At 37.1% G+C, this 16,903-nt stretch overlaps 1 long non-coding RNA gene across 1 annotated transcript in view; it reads right to left on the bottom strand.

Moving 5' to 3' along the window:
- LOC141276370 (uncharacterized) overlaps positions 1 to 16,903 on the bottom strand; it is a 151,214-nt gene that overhangs the window by 55,022 nt on the left and 79,289 nt on the right. The window lies entirely within an intron of this gene.

The following is a 16,903-nucleotide window of genomic DNA, read 5'->3' as shown; positions in this document are numbered from 1 at the left end:
ACAGTTATTGCCAATTTTTTTGCTAATATTATGCCATGGTGAATATCTCTTGCATATAAACCTTTGTGTCTTTATCTGATTATTTTCTTGGAGTACACTTCTATTGTGAAACCTTGAGTCAAAAGGTATATACATCGTTTCAAAGTTTTGATACATAATACTATATAAAATTTCTTTCTTGAAATGCCATGTGGATTTATATCCTCACATCAATGTGTAAAAATACTAGCTTCACAATACCATGCTTAGGTACTACCATTAAGATGTAAAAGAGGGCTTCCCTGGTGGCGCAGTGGTTGAGAGTCCACCTGCCGATGCAGGGGACACGGGTTCGTGCCCCGGTCCGGGAAGATCCCACATGCCGCGGAGCGGCTGGGCCCGTGCGCCATGGCCGCTGAGCCTGCGCGTCCGGAGCCTGTGCTCCGCAATGGGAGAGGCCACAACAGTGAGAGGCCCAGGTACCGCAGGAAAAAAAAAAAAAACAAAAGTAAAAGAAATAAAAACAAACTTTGCCAAGTTGATAAGGGAAAAATCTTTTTTTTTTTTTTAACATCTTTATTGGGGTATAATTGCTTTACAATGGTGTGTTAGTTTCTGCTTTATAACAAAGTGAATCAGTTATACATATACATATGTTCCCATATCTCTTCCCTCTTGCGTCTCCCTCCCTCCCACCCTCCCTATCCCACCCCTCCAGGCTGTCACAAAGCACCGAGCCAATATCCCTGTGCCATGCAGCTGCTTCCCACTAGCTATCTACCTTACTACGTTTGTTAGTGTGTATATGTCCATGACTCTCTCTCTTGCCCTGTCGCAGCTCACCCTTCCCCCTTCCCATAACCTCAAGTCCGTTCTCTAGGATGTCTGCGTCTTTATTCCTGCCTTAACCCTAGGTTCTTCATGACATTTTTTTTCCTTAAATTCCATATATATGTGTTAGCATACGGTATTTGTCTTTTTCTTTCTGACTTACTTCACTCTGTATGACAGACTCTAGGTCTATCCACCTCATTACAAATAGCTCAATTTCGTTTCTTTTTATGGCTGAGTAATATTCCATTGTATATATGTGCCACATCTTCTTTATCCATTCATCCGATGATGGACACTTAGGTTGTTTCCATCTCCGGGCTATTGTAAATAGAGCTGCAATGAACATTTTGGTACATGACTCTTTTTGAATTTCGGTTTTCTCAGGGTATATGCCCAGTAGTGGGATTGCTGGGTCATATGGTAGTTCTATTTGTAGCTTTTTAAGGAACCTCCATACTGTTCTCCATAGTGGCTGAACCAATTCACATTCCCACCAGCAGTGCAAGAGTGTTCCCTTTTCTCCACACCCTGTCCAGCATTTATTGTTTCTAGATTTTTTGATGATGGCCATTCTGACCAGTGTGAGATGATATCTCATTGTAGTTTTGATTTGCATTTCTCTAATGATTAATGATGTTGAGCATTCTTTCATGTGTTTGTTGGCAGTCTGTATATCTTCTTTGGAGAAATGTCTATTTAGGTCTTCTGCCCATTTTTGGATTGGGTTGTTTGTTTTTTTGTTATTGAGCTGCATGAGCTGCTTGTAAATTTTGGAGATTAATCCTTTGTCGGTTGCTTCAATTGCAAATATTTTCTCCCATTCTGAGGGTTGTCTTTTGGTCTTGTTTATGGTTTCCTTTGCTGTGCAGAAGCTTTGAAGTTTCATTAGGTCCCATTTGTTTATTTTTGTTTTTATTTCCATTACTCTAGGAGGTGGGTCAGAAAGGATCTTGCTGTGATTTATGTCATAGAGTGTTCTGCCTATGTTTTCCTCTAAGAGTTTGATAGTTTCTGGCCTTACATTAGGTCTTTAATCCATTTTGAGCTTATTTTGGTGTATGGTGTTAGGGAGTGATCTAATCTCATACTTTTACATGTACCTGTCCAGTTTTCCCAGCACCACTTATTGAAGAGGCTGTCCTTTCTCCACTGTACATTCCTGCCACCTTTATCAAAGATAAGGTGTCCATATGTGCATGGGTTTATCTCTGGGCTTTCTATCCTGTTCCATTGATCTATCTTTCTGTTTTTGTGCCAGTACCATACCGTCTTGATAACTGTAGCTTTGTAGTATAGTCTGAAGTCAGGGAGCCTGATTCCTCCAGTTCCTTTTTTCGTTCTCAAGATTGCTTTGGCTATTCGGGGTCTTTTGTGTTTCCATACAAATTGCAAAATTTTTTGTTCTAGTTCTGTGAAAAATGCCAGTGGTAGTTTGATAGGGATTGCATTGAATCTATAGATTGCTTTGGGTAGTAGAGTCATTTTCACAATGTTGATTCTTCCAATCCAAGAACATGGTATATCTCTCCATCTATTTGTATCATCTTTAATTTCTTTCATCAGTGTCTTATAATTTTCTGCATACAGGTCTTTTGTCTCCTTAGGTAGGTTTATTCTTAGATATTTTATTCTTTTTGTTGCAGTGGTAAATGGGAGTGTTTTCTTGATTTCACTTTCAGATTTTTCATCTTTAGTATATAGGAATGCCAGAGATTTCTGTGCATTAATTTTGTATCCTGCCACTTTACCAAATTCATTGATTAGCTCTAGTAGTTTTCTGGTAGCATCTTTAGGATTCTCTATGTATAGGATCATGTCATCTGCAAACAGTGACAGCTTTACCTCTTCTTTTCCGATTTGGATTCCTTTTATTTCCTTTTCTTCTCTGATTGCTGTGGCTAAAACTTCCAAAACTATGTTGAATAAGAGTGGTGAGAGTGGGCAACCTTGTCTTGTTCCTGATCTTAGTGGAAATGCTTTCAGTTTTTCACCATTGAGGATGATGTTTGCTGTGGGCTTGTCATATATGGCCTTTATTATGTTGAGGAAAGTTCCCTCTATGCCTACTTTCTGCAGGGTTTTTATCATAAATGGGTGTTGAATTTTGTCAAGCTTTCTCTGCATCTATTGAGATGATCATATGGTTTTTCTCCTTCAATTTGTTAATATGGTTTATCACATTGATAGATTTGCGTATATTGAAGAATCCTTGCATTCCTGGAATAAACCCCACTTGATCATGGTGTATGATCCTTTTAATGTGCTGTTGGATTCTGTTTGCTAGTATTTTGTTGAGGATTTTTGCATCTATGTTCATCAGTGATATTGGCCTGTAGTTTTCTTTCTTTGTGACATCCTTGTCTGGTTTTGGTATCAAGGTGATGGTGGCCTCGTAGAAGGAGTTTGGGAGTGTTCCTCCCTCTGCTATATTTTGGAAGAGTTTGAGAAGGATAGGTGTTAGCTCTTCTCTAAATGTTTGATAGAATTCGCCTGTGAAGCCATCTGGTCCTGGGCTTTTGTTTGTTGGAAGATTTTTAATCACAGTTTCAATTTCAGTGCTTGTGATTGGTCTGTTCATATTTTCTATTTCTTCCTGATTCAGTCTTGGCAGGTTGTGCATTTCTAAGAATTTGTCCATTTCTTCCAGATTGTCCATTTTATTGGCATAGAGTTGCTTGTAGTAATCTCTCATGATCTTTTGTATTTCTGCAGTGTCAGTTGTTACCTCTCCTTTTTCATTTCTACTTCTATTGATTTGAGTCTTCTCCCTTTTTTTCTTGATGAGTCTGGCTAGTGGTTTATCAATTTTGTTTATCTTCTCAAAGAACCAGCTTTTAGTTTTATTGATCTTTGCTATTGTTTCATTTATTTCTGATCTGATTTTTATGATTTCTTTCCTTCTGCTAGCTTTGAGGTGTTCTTGTTCTTCTTTCTCTAATTGCTTGAGGTGCAAGGTTAGGTTGTTTATTCTAGATGTTTCCTGCTTCTTAAGGTGGGCTTGTATTGCTATAAACTTCCCTCTTAGAACTGCTTTTGCTGCATCCCACAAGTTTTGGGTCGTTGTGTCTCCATTGTCATTTGTTTCTATGTATTTTTTGATTTCCTCTTTGATTTCTTCAGTGATCACTTCATTATTAAGTAGTGTATTGTTTAGCCTCCATGTGTTTGTATTTTTTACAGATCTTTTCCTGTAATTGATATCTAGTCTCATGGCATTGTGGTCAGAAAAGATACTTGATACAATTTCAATTTTCTTAAATTTACCAAGGCTTGATTTGTGACCCAAGATATGATCTATCCTGGAGAATGTTCCATGAGCACTTGAGAAAAATGTGTATTCTGTTGTTTTTGGATGGAGTGTCCTATAAATATCAATTAAGTCCATCTTGTTTAATGTATCATTTAAAGCTTGTGTTTCCTTATTTATTTTCATTTTGGATGATCTGTCCATGGGTGAAAGGGAAAAATCTTATATCACACTTTAATCTAGATGTCTGATCAATACTAATGACCTTTTTCATATATTTATTGGCCAAGTGTTGTGATTTTTCTGTACATGTCCTTTGCTCTTTTCTATTTGAGGTGGTGTGTTTTATCTTCTTATAAATGTATTAACACTTGGTCATATGTTGAAAATTTTTTCCAACTCATCACTTGTCCTTTAATTTTGTTTATGGCATTTTTTGACATGTAAAAGTTTTAAATGTTCAGTCATTAAGTATTTTGATAATTTCGTTTTGGTCTCTTTCTTTAGCATGTTGTTTAAATAGACTTTCCCATCTCTTCTTTGAGAGGTTAAATGGTTTCTTATATTTACTTATTTATGTTGAGTCTGTTTTTACAATTCATTGAAATGCTCACCCATTCTTCTAATATTGGAACATTTGAGATTACAAACTCTTAGATCCAGATGTATAGAGTTTTCTAGTTTCAGAAAATCTGTTAACTTTATTTTTACTCCCATCTACTTCCAAAAAGAAGGAAAAAAATTAATTAACAATAAACCTACACTTGGACATTTAGTATGATGATAATTGATTTAGACTTATGCAGGGGCATGTGAGGGATATCTCAAAGTCTGTCAGAAATTTATAAACTAAGGCCTTCCATTTGGGTCTCCTGTTAGTAATAGCAGAAAGGAGGAGGAACAATCAGTTACATGTTTCACATTGTCTGCTTAAAGGAAACATATCAGTTTTCTTAAAAGAGAAATCTTGGCAGTGAAGTCAAAGATGAATTTTTTGTGTGGGTATTTATGTGAAGAATGATGTCTTGATACCACTTTTATAGAACATAGAATAATACAAGGCAGTTTATTTTATAAACTCTTAATAAAAGTTAAGGGCATAATATTAAGTTCTAATTATGGTAGAGTACTATGTCTGCAGGCAGTCAAAATAATACAAACCACACATGTGTCTTTCTGGTGAAGTAGTTTGATAAGGGGTAGAGCTTAGACAATCTCTGGTTAGATATTTCTTAAACTAGCTCTTTCAGCATAATAGTTGAGATTTTTAAAAATCAGATTTTGATTCATGTATATTTGTGATTTCTATTTAGAAATAGCAATTGTGGAATGATTCATACACATTAGGTCGACGTGTTTAACTGGAAAGTTTGACATTTTATTGTGAGAATTAGCCTACTATTTGAAGAAGGTGGAGAATTATCTCATATAAGTGGGTTTCCAGAATTACCTGCCATCAGTTATACAATTTTTGCTTGCTACACTTCAAACAGTTATAATGTGAACAGTTTAATAGTAAATCTTACTTCATTTCAGATCTAACAGAATGTCTAAGAATTTTTTGTTTTTCATGAGGTACTGCTTCCTTCATTATCAAAGAATATTGAGAATTAAGTGTACTTTAAGCTGCTTAATTCATCTTTGAAACTATTTAAACTTACTTTATCTGTGAAATAACCCTCATTTTTAAGCTGTGTGTAAGGGAAGTAAATATATCTTAAACTGTGTAGGAAGGTTTTTTTTAAGGGAAAACAGGAAGGGGAAAGTTTGTGTTGACAGAACAGTATTGCTTTTATTAGTTTTCTTTTTTTTTGCAGCTGACACTAAACTTGCAGTGTTTATATTGAACATTAAATCAGCACCTGACTGAAACATGACTAGCTAGAGAGTTCAAGACTATGTAGATAACTCAGTATGTTGGACATTAGGGGATTATACTTTGATCAGACAGTAGTATGATTAGGAATCAGAGTTGTATCTGATGTGCTACCGCTAGACCTGAAATAACTTGAGTCTATTTGTGGAATGCTATGCTTATATTTTAAATTCTAATATTTAAAAAAGTCACAGATCGTTGAGGTTAATTAATTCAGTTGCTTGTAGAGGAAGGACTACCTGGGCTTGCCAGAGACAGAGGGTTGCTTATCCTCTTTAACATCTCCCATGAAAGACTCCTCACAACTCTCTTTTGCTTGTTTATTTACATTTTTAACTATTTGAAATATTAATTTTTTTTCTAAGAGTTTCTTTGTTTTTATCTTCAGAAGGATTGAAGGGTGACCACTCAGAATTCTCCTTTTTAGAGAAAGACTGTTTATATACATAAGAACAACCCATTGGTTATGTTATTTTTCCAGGTGAGATGATTTCAGCTATATCTTTACATTCCTAAATTATAATACTGATAACTGTTGTTTTTGTTGCTCCTTTTGTGCTGAGTTCTTAAGATGTAGAGGAAGCAGCCAGACATCGAGTCCCTTGACTTTTCTTAGCTGCTTGAAATTCTGGGATCAATTTTATGGCAGATGTTCTAGAGGGGAGTGAGAGTGGAGGAAGGTGCACTATTTAAGCAGCTGTTTCAAGTAATACATGCAAATGATGATGAAGACTGAACGTGGGAGAAGGGCAGTGGAGATAGAGAGGATGGGAGGACCTGATAGGGCTCTGGAGTGGACTGTAGACCCCATTTTTCCAGTTCACCACTGCCTAGGGGAAGTATAAAGGCAGTGGTAACTCTAGGATATCTAGCATATTTCTCCCCCTGCAGTTTGAATCTCCTCATCCTTCTGGAACATACAGAAGTTAGGGCTTTGGCTAAAGGCATTATTTTAAAGAAATGTCCCATCAGCCTGTTTCCTTACCCTTTTAGGTCATGTTCTTTGTTGCATCCATTTTAATTTCAGTTTCCATATGTTTGTTTTTGGCATATAGATCTTGTATCCTGTAACCCTGCTGGGTTTTCTTTTCCTTTTTTTTAAAAAATTTTTTTTAAGATTCCTTAGGGTTTTCTAAGGAAAATCATGGACAATCATGTCATCTGAAAATGGGTGGTTTTGTTTCTTCCTTTCCTATCAGTTTTGCTTTTTTTTTTTCTTGCCTTACTGTGATGGCTCTCGCTTCTCTTTTGACCCTAACCTCTTGCTCTGGACACAAGTGATTAGAAATCATAGTTGTTAGACAGATTGACTTTTGCCTGGAACAGAAGTCAGGGTTGCCTGGGTTGGTGCTTTTCTTATGCAGAGATTTTTAATTACTGATTCAAAATCTTTTAGAGTTATGGGCTTTGCTTTTTCATTTGTTTTTGAGTCAGTTTTGAAATTTTATGTTTTTCTAAAAATCTAGCCATCCGTTTTTAAAAAGCGTTTTAATTTATTGGCTTAAAGTTCTTCATCATGGTTTCTTTTAAATGTTTGCTCCTTTTTTTTTTTTTTTTTTTTTTTTTTTGCGGTACGCGGGCCTCTCACTGCTGTGGCCTCTCCCGTTGCGGAGCACAGGCTCCAGACGCGCAGGCTCAGCGGCCATGGCTCACGGGCCCAGCCGCTCCGCGGCATGCGGGATCTTCCCGGACCGGGGCACGAACCCATGTCCCCTGCATCGGCAGGCGGACTCTCAACCACTGCGCCACCAGGGAAGCCCTGCTCCTTTTTTAATGTCTTACATTGTGTATCCCTGTAGTTTGTGACCCTAGGCTATTATGCTTTCTAAGGTTTTTTAGTCTCTTGCTCTGGTCTGTGTACTGGCTCAAAGCACTTAACTTCTCTCTAAAGCCTCTGCCCCCACTGCCCTTTTCTCATTTGCAGTTTCCAAACTGCTAAGCACTTCTGCAGGTAGTATCAGTAAATGTTAAAATGAATATATATTTTTATCATCTTTTCAGATTACCTGTTTTTCAACTTTTGATAGGTGAGGTTTTATTTCATTTCTGTTAACAAACTAAAGGCTTTTTGATTGTCCTATTTTTTTTTTTAAGGGCAGTTGCCTTTTTTAAAAATATTTATTTATTTACTTACTTATTTGGCTGTGTCGGGTCTTAGTTGTGGCACGTGGGATCTTCGTTGCGGCGTGTGGGCTTTACTCTAGCTGTGGTGTGGACTTTAGAGCACGCACGCTTAGTTGCCCCATGGCATGTGGGAGCTTCCCGGACCAGGGCTCGAACCTGCGTCCCCTGCATTGGAAGGCGGATTCTTAACCACTGGACCACCAGGGAAGTCCCTTATTGTCTCATTTTTAAAAAATAAAATACATAACATAAAACTGGGGTATATTGCTTGGAATTTCTGGTCTGTAATTTTGGTCAGAGTGCTTCTCTTGGAATTAGTTTTCTTAAATGGTTAAAAGGTATCCTGTTTTTCTTTACCTCTCCCAGTACTCCTCCCAAATATCTTTCTAAAGCATAGACTAATTTCAAGATGTTTAAAATTTCTTTTTACTTAGGCCGGTTTGAGGATCTAGATTAAAAAACAAAGGAAGTTGTCCTGATTATGTTTTTCTTTCTTTCTTTCTTTCTTCGATTCATTACAAGCTGTCAAATTATTTGAAGACCTTGGCTTCTTCAGGCCTATAATCTGGCATAGAAGAGAGTAGTATACTTTAGTTTGTAAAGGAATGATAACTGTATTCTAAGTGGTTTTAGGTAAACAATAGAAGGAAAGTGTTACTATTTTAAAAAAATCATTTTAGTCCTTAGAGTCTTTGTATTTCTTGTGATACTAAACTACTAGAGTTACAAAGTGGTTATCCTTCCTAGAGAAGGAAATGGTCCAGATTACAGCTGCTCACTTACCATTGGTAATTGAGTATACTTTGTAAATTATTAGCAGGATCACAGTGAGCTCATTGTTAAGCAGTCCCAAATCAGAGATTCTTTTCTGGGTTAAGGCTAACCAGTGTGGTAGCTTGATCCACTAGGTTTCTCAACTAAGAGTTGAGAGTTGCTTTGTTGGTCTTCGTTTCTTTCTAGTTCACCTTTTGGTCGTAAAGGAGATTTGTGTGCCCTGTGTGTTGTGGGGTAGGGGTGGGGTTGATGCCCTGTGCTCTAGGGAACGTTACAGGCATTGCCGAGACAGCACTAATCACATACCGTTATGATGCTTAGTAGAAAGTTTTGCTTTTTGCTGCTATCACCAACATGTAGCTTCTGCTGCCCTGTGGATTGGTTGTATAACAGAAGCTACCATTTTTGAGCCCCTGTTATAGACTCAGCTGTACGTACCTTTATGTCGTGTTATCCTCTTAAAAACCCTTGTAAGAGAGGGGTAGTTGTTCCTGTTTTTAGATGGAAAGGCTGAGGCTTAGATTTCATACAGCTAGCGAGTGCCTGAATTTGCTTTTAGGGCTCTCTGAAGCGAAAGCACATGTTCTTTGTGTTCCACCACAGTCTGCCAGTAACGCTGGCCAGATAAGAAACATTTCAATGAATAGTATGTTTGTTAGTATATTACATAAGAAAGATACTTTCTCCATAGAAAAGGAAGCATAGCTTAGGATTTTATGCCTCCCTAGTGTGCAGTATCTATATGGTCAAATTTAAATTGTGGTGGTGTTAAAGACTAAAAAGGAATTTTGAAGCAAAAAAATGAATAAGGATTATGTACCTAGGCCTTGCCCAGTACTACACAGATTGGCTATGCTTAGTTCAGGTTGTAGATGAGCTATAGCTTCAACTGCTAAGGAACACTGAAATCCCTGTAATGTTTCCTAGGGAATAGTATAGAGGTTTAAATGATTAATAATAGAACTTGCAATCCCGCATGTGTTGTACATAGGAAAATACTGACATTTGTGGCATGTCCTAGAAGAAATGAAAGGGAGAATCATTTATAAAAAGAAAGAGAAGCTAAAGCTTTATGCTGATAGTACTGGTAACATTTTAAAAGTTCCTGTCTTTCTTTTGAGTGTCTCCTGGGAGCCAAAGGCTTTATAGATATGGTTTCTAATCCTCACATCCAACCCATGAGGTGGATATTGTTATCCTCATTTTATCAAGAGGGACACTGAGGTTCAGAAATATGAAGGACTGCATCAAAGTTCACAGCATTCGTAAGTGGTGAAGTTGGAATTCAGCCTCCTCCCTACCACACCCCCTCAACTGACTGCCTCTTGCCTATGCCCTTTTCATTATGTTGCCCCTAAGCAAAGTTCAGGCAGAATCACTACAGGGTTTAAGAATCTGGGATTTTGATGGTTCAGAGCGCCCTCCTGTATGACACTGGAAATTAGAATTGTGTGAGTAAAATTGAAGAAGCAGAGATGCAAATTTTAGATACTTTTTTTTTTTTTAATCAGAAAAAGAAATAGCTCTTAAATTGTCTTTTTTGGGGGGGACAGTATTAATGCAGAGTCTTTATAACACTGTTACTCTTAATTTGATTTTATGTCCTTTTTCTTTTTTCTTCTTTTTTAAGATGTACTACTGTATTTCCCTTAATATAAAGAAAGAAATATAACAACTTCTTAAACTTCTTTCATCCCTTGAAATTAGGCATGTGGTTTCATATTTTTTTGATAATTTTATTGTTTTTATTTATTTTATTTTTTAACATCTTTATTGGAGCAAACGTATTCTTAATTGACCATATAGTTGAAAGTAGTATTCTAGAAAAGAAGTGAAATTTAGTCATATAGATCCATTAGTTATAATAATATCAGAACATTTTTGAGTGGTATACAAGCCTACAGAAAGAGTTATGACTTTCATAGTAGATGATAGGCATAGAATATAGACACCAAAACATTCACAATAGGCCTGTGAATATACCCTTTGCTCTGGATTCTTTTGGTCAGAGTAATGTTTCACACATTGCAATTAAAATGGAGCAAGCCAGTAGTTTTCTTTTGAGTGTGCACGTGCTAGGTTTGTCAAATTGTAATATCAGTTTCATCCTTTAATGGAACATTTTGATAAACCACCAAATTGCCATACAGAAAAAAAATCCCCCAGATATTAATGTGCTATTTTCTAAATAGTCTAATTTTCAGTTTTGAATTCTTCTTTTACCTGAGAGCCTTTTATTTTCCTAGTGGGTATTTTTTGTTTAATATTTGGTTATTAATTCCCATTATGGTCAAAATGTGGCTGTATAATTTTTAAAATTTTATTGTGCAATGTATCGTGTACAGGAAAGAATGTGTAAAATTTTAAGTGACGTCTAAAGAATATTTAATAAGTAAAAATCATATAGCCTTTACCCAGCCAAACAAATAGGAAATTAACAGTGTTTTAGAAGCCTTCTGAGTGCCTCTCACTAATTCTATATCCCTCCCCACAAAGGTAACCATTTACCTGCTTTTTATATTCTTACTAGATATGTATACATATCTCAACAACATATTTTGGACTTTGCCTGTTTAAAAGATAAATTGATTCATAGTGTATATATCTTAATTTCGTATCTTTCTCTAAGCATTATATCTTTGAGATTCATATGTATAGATGCAAGTAACGGTAGTTTATCACCCCTGCTGTATAGTAATAGATTGTTTGAATATACACTCAGACTGATGAGGTTTCACTGGGATGTCTCAATGACAGTCTCAACTGCAGTGTTTCCTAAATTGAATTTATTAACTCTCTTCAACCCTTCACTTGCCAAAACTGCTCTATCGATTGTGTTTTCTGTCTCTGAAGTAGCATCTCTTTCCACCCATTTGCCCAAGCCGGAAACTCGTTTTTGACACCTCCTCCTCATTCCCCATTTCAAGGCAATCTTTAATCCTGCAGGTTTATCTTCTAAACATTTCAAATCTATCTCTATCTCCACTATCACCACCCTCGTGGAGTTCTTACCTGGACCTCTGTAGTAGTCTTTGTGCAGTATCAACATCCTTTCTTATGCTCTTACCGTGGATTATAGGCCTGCCTACCTCTTCCACTTCATCTTGGCACTCTTCCCTTCACTTGCTAGTCTATGTTAGCTTCAGCCATTGTTCATGCCATGCTTATTCCTGCTTCAGGACCTTTGCAAATGCTGCTGCCTCTACCTGTGGAACACTGTCCCTAATTCATTCTTACTCATCCTTTAGGACAAAATTTTAAAATACCACCTCCTCAGAGAGAAGTCTTCATTGCTCACCATCCCTTAATCTAGATCATGACTCCCTGTTATCATTAGGACTTTGTACTACTCCCACCTGGCACGACTATAAAATTAATTAAATGATTATTAAGGAAGACCTCTCCTTCGATTCAGTCAGAGACAGTAGTCTACAGAGTCTAATAAAGCAAGAAATCATAAAAAGGGATGCGTGCCTTAAAATCTTTACTCTAAGAACATGACTGCATGTTCATTTGTCAGTCTTGTTATCCAGGGACAAAGGCCTTTTCTTTGGGAGTAGGTCCCTTAGCTGCCAGTTCCATATTGTTTATCTTTCAGAAACCACACCCATAATATATCCTCTCAGATTTCCAGTTTGGGTTTTTTAAGTAGAACAAGAATTTAAGACTCTTCTGATACATTCTGAGTTTAGAATCCTTATGTATTTTTGCAATATTTTTTCCAATTTTTAAAACTATTTTCTTGCCTGTACCTAATTCAGCAACATAAGTATCTCACTTCTACTGAGTATTTCAAAGTCATTCAACTCAGTCTTCCCTACTCCCCCGCATTCTGTTAAGTTAATTAACAAATCACCTAATTACAATAATAAGTATAAATGGCATGAACAGGTCTGGAAGCGAAATAAAAGTATAACTTAGCTGATGGGAAGAAGTCTCCAAGTGTACTAGGTCGGTGGACTCCACGGTTTTTGAGTGCACATGTACATGGTCTACTGTATTGATATATTATCTATAGTGCAATACTGTAACTCTGAGGTTGAATTATGTGGCCATTTATTACCCACAAAACAGCAATTTTATATGGTTGAATATAATATTAAATAACAGTATAAAAGATAAACAGGCATCCAGTTGGATAATATAGATCATGTCACAGTAAAGTATGTAAATAATTTTAAAATAATTTTCTAAAAAAACTCCAGTGGTTCTCAGATTCTTTTAAGGGAGTATAGCTATGATAGCCATGCATCCCTGGATTTCTAGGTCAGTCTTTAATATTTAACATTGTATTATTTTTTCTAAAAATTATTGAAATGTCACCAAAATATCAATCAAAAATGGAATCTCCTGAACTGCCTCTTGTACCTGACTTTAGCACAGAAATACTTCAACCAGCCATGTGTCCCAGTTTTTGTACTGTAACTGAAGAGCTTTCTATTGGAAAGGTATTACCATGACTTAAGTAGTCTAGGTAGACTAAACAGTAGAGGAGGGATTTTAGTTGGGTCACATTCTTCCTCTTTACTCACTGTGGCATGCCATGTAGTCTTAAAACTTGTTGAATTTAATTTATTTCTAATAAAGTGTGGATCAAGTCCCATTGAAATGAACTGGGAACTATTTCAATTATTTTGTTTTGTGGAAATTTTGTAATAGATACTACTTGGTATTAAGAGGGCCATTGACTATGTATGGTCTTTACTTTTTTAATATATGTAAATTTTTGTAGTAATAGAATTTGACCTCTGATATTTCATAATTCTGATTTATAGCTTATCCTGTTAAGTATCATTTTTCAGCAAAAGCTGTTTTACTTACTACATTATTATAAAACCAATTTTAAGTTATGATTGTCCTTCAAGGAAGGAATGACTTTTTAGAAATTTGCTTTGGATAGTTTTAAGCATAACTCTGCAGGTATAGAAATGTGAAAGATGATGAACTTTCAATCTAGAATCAATACAATTGAAATTTAACACTTTTTTATAACCCTGTGTAACTTTATATAAAACCATAAAGTAATAGAGTTTTAATTTAGTTCTCAAAGGGTTTCAGCCAAACACATTCCCAAAAATTTAACAAGAAAACAAATAAAAGAACCTCAGACTGACATTGTAAATATTAATAAGATAGTTGAAATGCCTTCCTGATTCTTACATGGACTCTTCTGTGAATCACTATCAGTGATTTTCTTCCCAGTATTACAGCTGCCCACATATAGCATTCCCCATCTTAGGAAAAATCTACTTTCTGTCCCCAAAGGGGTGTGGAAGCATAATAGTCTTTCTTTAAATTAGGGTATTTTGTCACGATGCAATCTAGCAGCAGTCTCCACGTTAGGAATAGAGAAACCACTAAATTTCATGCTCTGTCTGTGAAACTGAACCAAAGGCTTAGTGTTAGAAACTGCCTACTGTCACCTGGCAAGTACAAATGTTTTCTGCATGTCCCACTTGTTTATACAGCTTACAAAGAACTGTATATGGAAAAAGTGGTTTTAAGTTTGGTCGCTTTCTAAAATGGACGTTTTTTTAGGTATAATTTGCTTGTCAAAGAAATATCTTTAGATAGCTACAGAATTTATCTTATAAACACGGAGAAGAGAGATTTCTGTACTTTTTGAATATTGCTCTTTTAGTTTCTGCAGTGGTGTGGTTTATAATCTTACATACACTAGACCAAGGTCAACAAACTTTTTCTGTAAAGAGCCAGATAGAAAATACTTTAGGCTTTGTAGGCTACATGTGGTCTCTGTCGAATGTTCTTTGTGGGTTCTTTGTTTTTGTTTTTTTAATCCCTTTTAAAAATGTAAAAACCATTCTTCGCTGAGTCTATACAGAAATAGGCCACAGGCCAGATTTGCTTCTCGGTCTATAGCCTGCTGACCCCTTCTCTAGATCAGTACTGTCCAATAGAAATATAATTTGAACCATATATGTAATTTAAAATTTTCTAGTGGCCACATTTAAAAAGTTAAAAGCAGATGAAATTAATTTTAATTCTATATTTTACCAGTTGTATGCAAACTATTGTTATTTCAATATGTGGCACTAGCCACATTTCAAGGACTCAGTAACCACATATATCAGACAGCACAGCTCTAGACCAGAGCTATTTAAAGTAGGGACCATGAACTGGTGCCAGCCTACAGTTTGTTACCAGTTTATGACAGGTTAAGTATAGAAATTAAAGCAAGAATTTAAAATATTTTATAGCAGTTTAACCGTTACTTTATATCTGTTCAATCTAATAAGAAACTTGGCACTTGTATTTCATATATCTTTTTTACATTTCTTTTTTTTTTTTTTTTTTTTTGCGGTACGCGGGCCTCTCACTGTTGTGGCCTCTCCCGTTGTGGAGCACAGGCTCCAGACGCACAGGCTCAGCGGCCATGGCACGCGGGCCCAGCCGCTCCGCGGCATGTGGGATCTTCCTGGACCAGGGCACGAACCCGTGTCCCCTGCATCAGCAGGCGGACTCTCAACCACTGCGCCACCAGGGAAGCCCCTACACTTCATTTTTTAAGCAATTTATTATTATATCTTACAAAAGAATCAGTCTGTGAAGTTAAAAAGAAACTGGCTCTTCACTACATATAATTTAAGAGGCACTGTTCTAGACAGTTCCTCCTAAGATTCTGCAGGCCTCTTGGATACATGGCAAAAATAAAAAAAGGAAACAGTGATAAGATTGTGGTAGGTAGTTTATTTAGTACTATTCACATGCCACCAACCACTACAGAGCAGTGTCATTTTACTTGTCTCTTTCACAGCTACCATTGGAGCCTCTGACCAGGCTACCCTAGGCCAGTGGCTTTTTTACACTGCTCTAGAATCACTCAGAGAGCTTATAAAAAATAGCAGTGTCCAGGCCCAACTCCAGGCCAGTTGAATCAGAATTTCTTGGGAGGGGGCCTGTGTACAGTTTAAAAAGCTGTATATTTTTCCAGTTACATCCAGGTGATTATATTTTACAGCCAGCATTATTATTGTATGGATTCCCTCATCCCAGAAAAATTTGCTCTTTCTCTGTTTGGAAGAAATCATTAATCTGGGTGGGGGATTTTCTGTGCAGGACCATTCACTCTCTTTAACAGCGAAAGGGGGACTTTCCAGTTAAATATGTCAGATTGAACTTTGGCATTTTATCTTTACGCCCTCCTAGAACCCCACTGAAATGAAAGGAATAAAAAAAATAGAAGGCATAAATCACAAGTAGAAAGCAAATGAGAGGAGACAGAAGTAGGCCTGATTGGGTCAACAAGTTTTTGATAGAAGCAGGTTTGTAGAAATTAGCAGAACTGAGAAAGCTGATCTAAAAACCTGATGTTAAAAAGAAGCAACCCAGGGCTTCCCTGGTGGCGCAGTGGTTGAGAGTCCGCCTGCCGATGCAGGGGTGTCCCGGTCTGGGAAGATCCTACATGCCGCGGAGCGGCTGGGCCCGTGAGCCATGGCCGCTGAGCCTGTGCGTCCGGAGCCTGTGCTCCGCAACGGAGGGGCCACGGCAGTGAGAGGCCCGCGTACCGCAAAAAAAAAAAAAAAAAGAAGCAACCCAGTTTATGCTGCTGGCTCAGAAATTCAAGGAACTAGTTACCTCAGAAGGTAAGGGTGGAGTATGGAGCTGAAAACAGGAACGGTGGGAAGTCTGTGTATCAGTCTCCCATGTGTCCTCCTTCACCCTGAGCAGCCTGGAAACGATTGTTCCTTTACCTTGGATAAAACACGAGGTTAGAGCTGGGAGAAATTTAATCTAAGAAGTTATTTGTAACTGAAGGGATATCTTGTGAAAATAAGGACAACTTTTGAAAAACAGGGACTAAGCGGAAGTCTGAATGTTGAGGTTAAGACCTCACCATTCCCTTTTCCCTGTTCTCAGAGCGTGGCAGTCAGGTGTCTATGCCCCAGACAGGAGATTGGAGCATTCCTCTCTGGGATGAGCAGCCAGGAGACAAGGTTTAGAGATGCTAACTTCTGAGGATTCCCTAATAAAAAACCAACTCATTGTCTCATCACCTTGTAATAAAGCTAGTTGACAAGCACCGCCCACTCACCCCCACCTCCCCAAGT

The sequence above is a fragment of the Tursiops truncatus genome, chromosome 14 (assembly GCF_011762595.2).
Source record: "Tursiops truncatus isolate mTurTru1 chromosome 14, mTurTru1.mat.Y, whole genome shotgun sequence".
Classification (NCBI taxonomy): Eukaryota; Metazoa; Chordata; class Mammalia; order Artiodactyla; family Delphinidae; genus Tursiops; species Tursiops truncatus.
The sequence above is the reverse complement of the archived record's forward strand: the minus strand, read 5'-3'. Positions and strand labels throughout refer to the sequence as shown.